Source organism: Salminus brasiliensis, chromosome 7 (genome assembly GCF_030463535.1).
Source record: "Salminus brasiliensis chromosome 7, fSalBra1.hap2, whole genome shotgun sequence".
In the NCBI taxonomy this organism is placed as follows: domain Eukaryota; kingdom Metazoa; phylum Chordata; class Actinopteri; order Characiformes; family Bryconidae; genus Salminus; species Salminus brasiliensis.
Window position 1 is genome coordinate 21,557,015 of NC_132884.1, and position 11,337 is coordinate 21,568,351.

Below are 11,337 nucleotides of genomic sequence, written 5' to 3' on the forward strand. Positions count from 1 at the left end.
AAGATCTGAGTATATTAGAAATTTGGGAGGGTGAGTGCTCACATATGATACGTAACGTATTAAACATAGAGAAAGACAATTTGGCATTTTCAAATGATGGCAAAATAGTTACAAGGTTTTGATATGACAGTAAAACGATGCTTGAAAATGAGAGCTGAGAGTGAGAAACTGACGTGCAGGCCCACCTACAGGCCTTGTCACTTTTAGGTGTTAAAACAAGCAGTGAGAACACCTCACTTGTCCTGCACGAGGATATCTGCCCTCGCTGCTCAGTGACTTCTCTCTGCCTACATGGATCATAGCACTCCTGTCAGGTTAGCTCCCAGTGTCTAGGACCAGATCAGTGCAGGTTTGCTGGGTAACGCCACTCCGGCGGCGCTGACATGATGAAGGGAATTCACTGAGAGGAGGGATGGAGAGACAAGCTGATGAGAGAGAAAGAAAGTGTCTGTCCCAGTTTGTTGGCCTGGCTGTCCAGTCAGCTCTGTGTCACATTATTTGTGCTCCTTCTGCCCTCTCTCCCTCAATTGCTGTTGTTTGGGTGCAGATGTCCTCATAAACCACATTTACCCTATCAGCTCTCACTGCTTGTCAACTGCAGCTAGTTCAGACTTTCACCTCATTGTTCTCAGCTGTGATGCTGCAAACTTCTCATCGCCTCTGACAGTTCCTCTGGTGGAGGAGTGTAATGAGCTGCAATTCACATTCAGAGACTGCTTACGTTAGGAGCTGGTATTCCTTTTTTCCTTTGTGGTATTTGGCAGATGCCAAATAGACATACGCTATATGTCCAAATGTTTGTGGACATCCCTTCTATTGAAAGCATTCAGCTACTTGAAGTTGCACCCATTGCTGACACAGATGTACAAATGCTTACCCACAGATTGTCCAGTTCCTGTCGAGAAGTATTGCCAATAGAATAGGACTCTCTGGAGCAAACTAACATGAACCTATTGGCACTGTGCCTAATGCCAGGCATGGGCTAGAGGGGTGTAAAGCCTCCCAGCTTTGAGCTGTAGAGCAGTGCTCTGTGAGAACTGTGTTCTCAGGAAAGATGGTGCTAGGATGGTGATAATCCAACATCCTGACCTCACTAACACTCATCCTCACGCTCATATCCTCACAGCAATGCTCCAAAATCTAGTAGAAAGGCCTCAGAAAGCAGAATGCACTCTTGTTTTAAACCCTTAATTTCAGAAAAAAACAATTAAAGAGCCAGTGTCCCAATACTTTTGTCCATATGCTGTATGTTACAATTAAAATAATGCCAAATAATTGCTATCATTTGTATACCGTGGTGTTTTTGTCCAGGTGAGGAATTGCTCCTCAGTCTGACAGTCAGTTGCAATCATTTATTTGATGCTTCTTATTATTTTTATTAAGTAATCCCAAACACATTCAATGATGTTGAGGTCTGGATTTGGGGTCAACCAGACCTTTGTTCTGAGGAAACCAGAAGAACAGAATTGTAATTATATCCATTTTTTTCTCAAACTGACCAACATCCTTTTAGACTCACAGTGTTACGTCGTCTTCTCACAGTGAATTAGTGACCAGAAGCACCTCTAGATCTTTTCAGATCTGAAGCTAGAGTGGAGCTTCACCCCCCCTCTCTCTCTCTCTCAAAGATGAAAGTGCTGTTTATCTGATGGGGTTTTGGTGGTCAGGTCTGGAGATCCACCAGCTCTTGCACAGGTGAAAAGTCCGATTTTCACTGTATATTTGAACCAAAATGTAAACCCCTTTTCTTTATTGAAGTGGATTAGCTGGTACCTAATCCCATCAGAAGTATCTCCTGGAAAATGCATACCTTTGTACTCAATGGAGGTTTTGACAGGAATCAAGTTTGTTTTTTTACTGATTCTGAAATTTCAGATTTCATGGTTCACTGAATCGGTGAATCGTCCTGAAGAATCACAATTGGTGAAGAAATTAGTATCAAGGCAAACGTACGCCATAGTCCCATTCAGTGTTTACTACATAACTCCAGCTGCAGTTCTGTAGACCACCGTTATTTTTCCTCCTCTAACATACCTTGATAATGATGCGTTTCAGGGAGATGGAATCCTTAAACTGCGCTGTGGATGGAAGCCGGGGGAGAAAAATGTCACAGATGCTGACATTCGCTTACTAAACACACACACACATTCACACACACACACACACACACACACACATATGTTCACGTTGTCTGGCGGATAGCTCTTTTTTTCCGAAGCACAAACAAGCGGGATATCACAGAGATGTTTTCTCTGGAGAGACGCTGGCCTTCACTCGGTGGTGTTCTGTGATAATTTAGCTCCCTGGAAGGCCTCTCTCTTTTCTTCAAGAAAGAGACAACAATTTTCAGAGTTTTGTGGCTGCAGTGCAATTGTATTCTCAGAATGCAGGGTTTCAGATCCGCGCAAACTGCTTATCAACTGATTGCTATTGTGGTCACATTATTGTCTGGAGAGAACAAAGGAATCCATGAAAAGAGAATGTTCATCTTCTTCATTTCCCCCGTAACCCCCTCCTCCCTTCACACGTACCCTCATGTTTTCAGATGCGCTGCGCCTTTTAATCTTCCTCCAGTGGAGTCTGAGCTCTATGTGAGGAATTACCCAGTGCTCTGTCTCTCGTTTACTGCTGATTCTTCTCATCAGACCTCGACCAAAGACAGAGTTTGACTTTAAAAAGGTTACCTTGAAATTCTGTGCATGCATGCTTCAAAACAAACTCTGACGAAGTCACCAAATCCCTTCGGCGGCCCAGGGACGGTAACGTATTTAGAAGCCATAGAATTTATTCAACATGTAGACGGATCAGAAAAATCAACAACACAACTAACACGATTTCCAAACTCTCAAGCTCAAAAATTGATTTTTCAAAGAGCTTGACATCAGATGGTAAATCCATCTTCCCCTCCTATCTTGAAAAATGGTAAAAAAAAAAAAAAAAAGGGGGGAGAAAGCAAAACAGCTTATAATGTCTCTCCATGTCTCCAAACCATGTTTTGGGCTTGCTTCTTCTGTGACGCGCTCAATTCCGAAAAGCTGCGGCCGCAGGCCCAGATTGTCTGCTTCTGCTATCCTGATGAATATTTACATGCTTAAACATTCAAATTAGAATTCATTAGTGTAATCTCACGTCTAGATCTAGATGGGGAGTTGTTTGATTAGTTGCTTGAGGACACGCGGTTTTGTGCTTGGTTTGTGTGTCTCCTACCTTTTCTCTAACTGTCTTTTCATGCATGCGTCTGAAGAATGATAGGCTTGCCATCGCTGTTAGGATTCACAATAGATTTTATGTGCAACTTGGGATGGTGACCGACATTTGAGTTAAAAAGAGGGGGGAAAGAAAAAAAGAAGCTTTATGGCTTGTCATTAGGTCTCGCCATGAGCTACTGCTTCAGTGACAAAATGACATATGGATTATTATGGTTCTTCGTTTACAGTATTGAGCTCATCTTCTTGCTTGGGTATTTGTATTTGAGAAACTACAGTGACAGATGGAGGAAACGATAATAGAGCCAAGCTCCATATTCCGCACACAAACAGTATCCCAGCCGTAGTGATATTTCCATATTTCCTGTTGCTGATATGGATCCACCTTTATGGGCAGATTAGTCCTGGTCTTTAAATGTGTTAGTCTGTCTAAGATGGGATGTCTGAATTACTGGCTGGTGATTTTATGTATGACATACACTCTATGGAGAAAAGTATTGAGACACCTGCTCATTCATTGTTTCTTCTGAAATCATGGGTGTTAAAAACTAGTTATTCTGCTTTTGTGTGAGTAACTGTCTCTACTGTGAGGATTTGATTGCATTCAGCGACAAGAGCGTTAGCGAGGTCAGAATGTTGGATTATCACCACCCCACCTCCTAACTCCTCAACTCATCCCAGAAGTATTGGATGAAGCAGGATCCAAAGAGAGAACACAGTTCCACAGTTCAATGCTGGGGGCCTTCATACCCCTCTAGCCCATGCCTGACATTAGGCATGGTGGCATTAGGTTTGTGCTTATCTGCTGTACTTTTCTAAAGGGACTATGGTGACACTTTGACACTACTGAATCTGCAGTACCTTGATTATCCGCAACATTAAAACTACAGGCAGCTGAAGTGAATAACATTGACATATCCAGGGGTGTTAGGCAGCAAATGAACAGTGAAGTTGGGGCAGTGGTAGCTTAGCGATTAGAGCTCTGGGCTCTGATAACGGGGTTGTGGGTTCAATACATGGGCCACTGTTATGCCCTTGAGCAAGGCCATTGACCCTCTCTGCTCCTCGGGCGTCACAACAATGGCTGCCCACCACTAGTGTGTATGTGTGTGTTGACTGCACGGATGGGTTAAAGGCGGAGGCCAAATTCCATCTGTGTCCGACACAAATGGTGAATATGATTGTCTTGTTGTCTTGATGTGTTGGAAGCAGACATATTGACTGAGCTAGATCATCCCCAAAATGGCAGATCATATGTGGTGTTTTTCCAGTAAGCAGTGGTTAACCTGCCAAAAGTGCTCCAAAGAAGGACAACCGTAGATCTTGTGAAGTTCGTGCCTTAACAGGTCAGCGCTGTTTTGGTAGCATAAGGGGGACCTACACATTATTACATAAGTGGTTTTAATGTTTAATGGCCAACACACAATATACAGTATGTACTCTCCCTCTCTCTGATGGATGAAGCTCCACTACTGTAAAGAGCTACGAAGGGTCAGCATTTGGCCTCTGTTTTAGAGCTGGGATAAAAGGTGATGCTGCCAGTAGAAACCTGCTCTCTCTGTGTTCTTCACATCTGCTTGAGGTTGTTCTCGTGCTTCAGAGGAAGTGGTATGAGGAGAGGCAAGTGTCGCCCCCAACGAAGCGCATGTACAACAGGATATCCGACGCTAGAGACGTTAGCCTTGTGTTGCGAGATGATAAAAAAAAGAAAGAAAAAAGAAGAAAATAAAAAAAAGGGAGAAGAAATATCACAAAGATCCGAGAGTGTCGCACAACAGGGCCTTGTTTTGTCACCTCATTCATTTTTTGTGTGCTTTTTCTTTTATTCTCACCTTTTGATCTTTGGAACAGCCTACGCGGCCCACGCTATGTTCACACATGCGATACTGGCTCTTGACATGCAGCATGCTAATGTGACTAACACACGCTCCTAAAAGCTGCGGCGTGTTTACGCTGTGTTTCCTATTGCTTACTCACCCCTCATCATCCGTTCCTGTAGCCCGCCCTTCTTGGTGCACAGCTCGTTTACTTGTAGGAAAATGCATTAATTGCCACTTGATTGATGGCTGGAGAGCAGGCTTAATGCTGGCACTGGGGTAATTGTCCTCAGTTGGGTTTAGGGGTGTCTTTTGATCAGCTTTGTGAGAGAGCGAGGGGGAAGTGGAAGAGAGTGGGGAGGCACTACTCACGGCACCCATTAGAAAATTGCCAGTAAGCAAAGTTGCAAATAAGCTGTCACACAGTACAAATGAGATTACCTTTCCAACATGCCCTGGAACCTGCACACAGGGGGATATGGGGCCAGCCACGGCAGAACGAGGCACGACCGCCTGATTTATCTTCCGTCTTCATCTTCCAGTGGTGTTCTGGCTGCTGTTTTCCCGTGTGAGCGCGAGTTAATCGGTTGTCGACGACGTCTGAAGTGAGGCAACGTGGTGCTTCTAGTCAAACACTGCATCTTAACGGCCCTCTTTTGTTGTTTGCATACGACTCAGACACACTCGTGCAGTGGGTTTTGCATTAATTGGCGAGTATATTGAAGTTTATTGTTAATATCATGGAAACTATCTGTCTCTTGATCTGAGTTTCCCTGTTATAAAGGTTTGGTGGCAGCATGGCCGTCGTTTCTGTACTTGTGGTACTGTTACCTGATGATCCTATATAGACTGTCACAGACAGAAAGGTTCAGCCTGTTGCTGAAGAACACTACCTTACAGTACAGTGTTATCATCTATTAAAGACACATGCTTGCTTGCATTATTGCATCAGTTCTGCCACAGGAGAAAGTAGTCAGTGCATAATCTAATGTGTCCTTAATGTGGTGCCCTTTGAAAATCTCTCTGTTGTTCCAAAATAGTGCCCTTTATTGATCAAATTTATGAAATCGTCTAGCTCAGGCTTTAGTTATCATGGTGACAGATACTGACAGAACTGGAGCTCTGCATTCAGTACATGAGGAATGTCAAGACCCTGTTAGTAATGGCGCTTAACCTTCTAAGTCTGATGAATGTTCTTCTTCCAGGAAATAAATTTGTGGTTGGTGTGGCGCAACAGATAACACCACTACCTGCCACTGAGCTACCATACCATGTGGGAGACTGGGGTTCGATTCCCGGTCTGGGTGACCATGCTGCGCTACACCAATAAGAGTCCTTGGGCAAGACTCCTAACACTACACTGACCCACCTCTGTAATGCCAGTAACCTTGTAAGTCGCTCTGGATAAGAGCGTCTGCTAAATGCCATAAATGTAAATGTAAATTGTGCTTAGATATCTTAATACTTTCATTTTTTTAAATTCATCTTAAAGGGCCTCTATCATGGAAATCTAAATACTCCTTGCTTTACTGAAATGAGTACATTTCAAGTAATATGTAAACACTCTTATTTCCAAGATGACCCAGTCCATATGTGTTGAATTCACTTCAACTTATCTACATTTCTCTGTTTATTCAGCCTACTTGTTTATTTTAGCCCCGCCCACTGACATTGCAATTCCCAGAGATCTTTTAACTCTGAGTGCTTTCAGAGGTGTTGTAAATGAGAAGACCGGCCACTGGTTGAAATATGAATAGGACTTCGTAATGCGTAAAGACCCACCTTTCAAGAAAATGGGCCAATCAGTTTGCTGGTTATGCTATGAGCGGAGGAAGCCCCTGCCTTGATGTGGAGATCATTAGTCAGATTTTTTCAGTAATTTAAAACATGGTTTTGAAATGGTAATCTGGCCTTCAGTGTCCAGTAGTTTGGTCACCTCTCATACAGATTCATACAGATAGCAAACTGGTCTCGTATGACTGGACATAACTGCCTGGCAGCGTTGCAAAGATGGACTATGAATGACTTTGGTGCATATGTAGCAATGTAGCGGATTCCATGGCATTCAATCAAAACAGAGCTGATGTTTGACGTCTGTCTGTGCATTTTTGAGAGCAAAATAACATCCAACTCAACCAAAGCAAGTGATTTCAGGAGCGAATATGTTTCACACATAGAACTTTGCATAAGGTTCAATTATGATAAACTGTGACCTGCGAATTTGTGACCCTGACCAATAGTGTGTCTGCTCACAACCATTTATTCCCCACTGCCTCTAAATGAACTAATAAAAGAGAAAGACTGAAGAGACTTCAGGAGACTGTATTATCATCTAGTTGTGATTTTTTGCAGTTTATCCAGCACTGTGCTCCCTCCAGTATCAAGTAATAATTATTATAACTGTTTATTTTTACTCTTTATCGTTAGGAAGTCAGCATAACGGTAGCGTGCTAAGACTTTTTGGTGAGCAGGCTTCCAATCCTGCCACAGATTTCTAGAGTGATCACAGCTTTGAAGGAACAGTGATAGAAGCAGCTTGTTTCTGGTAGCAAAATTCTTGCAAAATTAATTTTGACTGCTTTTGGAGCAAAAAGCAAAAAACTTTATAAGTGGGTCTCAGGAAAGAAGCCCTTTAAATTTGCAGATTCATTTCTTCAAGGTATTTTTAGCTTGAGCGCTTGCAAGAGTCAGTAAGGACAAGTGTGTCTCTAATATGTGTAGCTAAGGTAACTAGTAGCAGAAACACGACGTCGGGCATTTTTATTTTCTTTTTTATATTGGCCTCATGATGCATGATAGAGTTTTCTGAGATCAGATATATGAGAAAGTGTACACTTTGTAGCTTCACTTTTGAGTCCTGTCGGTGCATTTGCTGTGTGTGGGAAGGGTTCAGCGAGTGCAAAGGCTGAATATCTTTTCAGTAAGGTAAGGGACAGTGGGTCACGGTAGTGTGGGGTAAAATTTAGCATGTACTTTATGATGATGATGTAGTTGAAGATTGTTTTCATGCCATAAAAGCAACTTTGTCATCCTATATGTTTTTGATCAATGGGTAACATACGACTGTGTAGGTCCTATGTTATTTGGATCACTGTCTAGGTGTCTGGAGCATGTAAACATGGACAGCCTCCTTATCGTGGGGTTAGCTATAACAAAGGTTTGAAGCTAAGGCTCCCTTAGAAAACAATGAAGAAAATTCTAAAATGTTCTTCCCTATTCCCACTGTTCTAAAATATTCTTTCCTATTCCCACTATTCTAAAATATCCTTCCCTATTCCCCCTGTTCTAAATATTCTTCCCTATTCCCACTGTTCTAAAATGCTCTTCCCTATTCCCACTGTTCTAAATATTCTTCCCTATTCCCTTGTTCTAAATATTCTTCCCTATTCCCACTGTTCCGAAATGCTCTTCCCTATTCCCCCTGTTCTAAAATATTCTTCCCTATTCCCACTGTTCTAAAATATTCTTCCCTATTCCCACTGTTCTAAAATGCTCTTCCCTATTTCCACTGTTCCAAAATGCTCTTCCCTTTTGTTCTAAAATATTCTTCCCTATCCACACTGTTCTAGAATATTCTTCCCTATTCTAACTGTTCTTAAATGCTTTTCCCTATTCCCACTGGGAAAAAATACTCTTCCCGATTCCCACTGTTTTAAAATGCTCTTCCCTATTCCCACTGTTTTAAAATGCTCTTCCCTATTCCCACTGGGATAAAATACTCTTCCCTATTCCCACTGTTTTAAAATGCTCTTCCCTATTCCCACTGTTCTAAAATCCTCTTCTCTATCAACACTGTTCTAAAATATTCTTCCCTATTCTAACTGTTCTTAAATGTTTTTCCATATTCCCACTGGGATAAAATACTCTTGCCTATTCCCACTGTTTTAAAATACCCTTCCCTATTCCCACTGTTTTAAAATGCTCTTCCCTATTCCCACTGTTCTAAAATGCTCTTCTCTATCAACACTGTTCTAAAATATTCTTCCCTATTCTAACTGTTCTTAAATGTTTTTCCTTATTCCCACTGGGATACAATACTCTTCCCTATTCCCACTGTTTTAAAATGCTTTTCCCTATCACCACTGTTCTAAAATATTCTTTCCTATTCTAACTGTTCTTAAATGCTCTTCCCTACTCCCACTGTTCTAAAATGCTCTTCAGTATTTCCCACTGTCCTAAAATGCTCTTCCCTATTTCCACTGTTCTAAGATGCTCTTCCCTATTCCAACTGGAATAAAATACTCTTCCCTATTCCCACTGTTCTAAAATGCTCTTCCCTATTCCAACTGGAATAAAATGCTCTTCCCTATTCCCACTGTTCTAAAATGCTCTTCCCTATTCCAACTGGTGTAAATATTCTTCGCTATACCCACTGCTCTAAAATGCCAAACATCTCCTCTACTTATACTGGTTGATTTATCCTGTCAGTCCGTATCCTAAAATATGAATGAAGCCAATTCCTAGCATTTGAATTCTGGCACTTGTTTTATTATGTTATTATTGTGTACATATTATTGTGGATATTTAGTATCTACATGGAAAACAATTCAAAAGTATTGAGTTGTTATTAAGTTATATAAAAATAAAAAAACAGGATCCTTGTAGGTGAGGAGGTAAAGCAGTTAGACCTTGATGAGTTGCAGGGCTTTAACTTGTTTGGGTCCCTTTGCCTCTCCTTGGAAACTTCGCTAATGAAAGTGCTGCTTTGGGTGGTGGTGGGGGGCTGTTGTTTCTAGAGACAATGGGCCACAACGCTCTTCTAGTGCACATCAGCGCCTCATTCTCATTCTGGAGTGCTAAAACTCTGTGTACAACCAAAATTATGATACTTAGACAGTTTTGGAAAACATAGAGGCTCAGCTTTTGAGTAGATGTTCCCGCTGTATTATTGAGAGAAGAGAAATGTGGTAAACCTTGCTGTTTATCTCGGCCATTTTCAGCGGCTGTAAACGTCAGCAGCGTCGCCATGTGCCATTGTGGTGTGATTCTCTTTGGCGCAGCGAGAGAGAGAGCCATAAATCTGGAGTCTGGAGTGCAGTTATGATGCAGTTATGATTTTTGCATTGAGCGCAGAAACATGCAAAGAGCATGCAAATTGCAGGTGTGCGGCTGAGTGCTGTCTGAGAGGAACGATCCTTGTCTCGGAGCACCCTGGCCGGAGAGGGTCAAGAGGTGAATGAGGCCGACAGAGGGAATGCCTCTGTTTGAAGGGAATAGTGTTGGCACTTTTGGCTAAGCTGATATATTTTTTAAGTTAACAACATGAACATGGATTGTTTATGCTTCTAGCATTAGGACATGTTAGCATAGAGAGCGAGGCAGGCTTCTACATTACACACACTTACACAGACAGCTGTGTTCAAGCCAGTGTGACTTCCATGGCTAACATTCACACTCTTTCAGCTCTCTGAGAGCTACAGGGTCACGGTACTTCAGTGTAAACACGTCTCAGGTAGAAGTAAAAGTCACCGCCACCGAACCTAGAGGTAGGTAGAACATCCTAAACATGTATTCTAGTACAAATACTAAGACTAAGACTACCTGGGTGAAATAGGCCAACAGCGAAGAGGTGAATAAGGCCAACAGACTGAGGACGCTGTGTTACAGAACAGCATTATGATCGTTAGGCTAAGAAAATCCATTTTCAGGTTTGATCATATCATGGAGTATTAATGTGTCTAGCATTAGCGAAAGCTTACTCTAGTAAAGTACATTTTACTATAGTTTAAAGTTTAAGAGTTTTCATCTTGAACATAGTCATTGTGTTGCAGACTCACTGTTTGTTCAGTTTTCTCAAACCCTTCACTAAGTACATCCCAAATCTCTCTTGCTGTTTTAACTGGTTGTTTTGTGTGACAAAGAAATGAAATGAATGGCTTTCTTCCACTCATATAAACCAGTCCTAATAACTTCTAGGCTGCAATCCAGCTCTCATTTTTTTAGCAGTAGCCTGCAGGACTCACTATCCTTTAACGCACCACTCCTTTAACACTGCCTGCAACACAATGATTGATTCGAGCTCTTTGCATTGCACAACGAGCTTGACACTGACATTGCACGAGTTTGAGGCTAAGCTGCACTGCCTTACATGGGCAACTGTGGACAGGGCTGTGCTGGAATTTTGCCCCTGACGTCACTGCCTGTTACTCTCCCAGATTTAGGGGGAAAAACGGTGGCTGCGTTCCAAATTGCATACTTGAGCACTAACTAGAACACTCAGCCGGCGCGCGGAATTCTGGACGCCGAAATCCCCGAGCGTCCTAGGGAGTGCGCTAGTCCGGGCTGCTCGAGCTCCCTGGCTAGATTGGAACGCA

At 42.3% G+C, this 11,337-nt stretch overlaps 1 protein-coding gene across 2 annotated transcripts in view; it reads left to right on the forward strand.

The window, feature by feature from the left end:
* Window positions 1–1,676: 1,676 nt before the first annotated feature.
* The window catches only part of lpp (LIM domain containing preferred translocation partner in lipoma), a 234,874-nt gene continuing 225,213 nt past the window's right edge, over window positions 1,677–11,337 (forward strand). Inside the window, exon 1 of one of the 2 annotated variants that reach the window (XM_072684124.1) lies at window positions 1,677–1,695. The gene's annotated coding sequence lies outside the window, so the exon portion shown is untranslated. Of the gene's footprint in view, window positions 1,696–11,227 lie in introns of those variants that run through there. The other variant, XM_072684123.1, reaches the window with a different exon arrangement.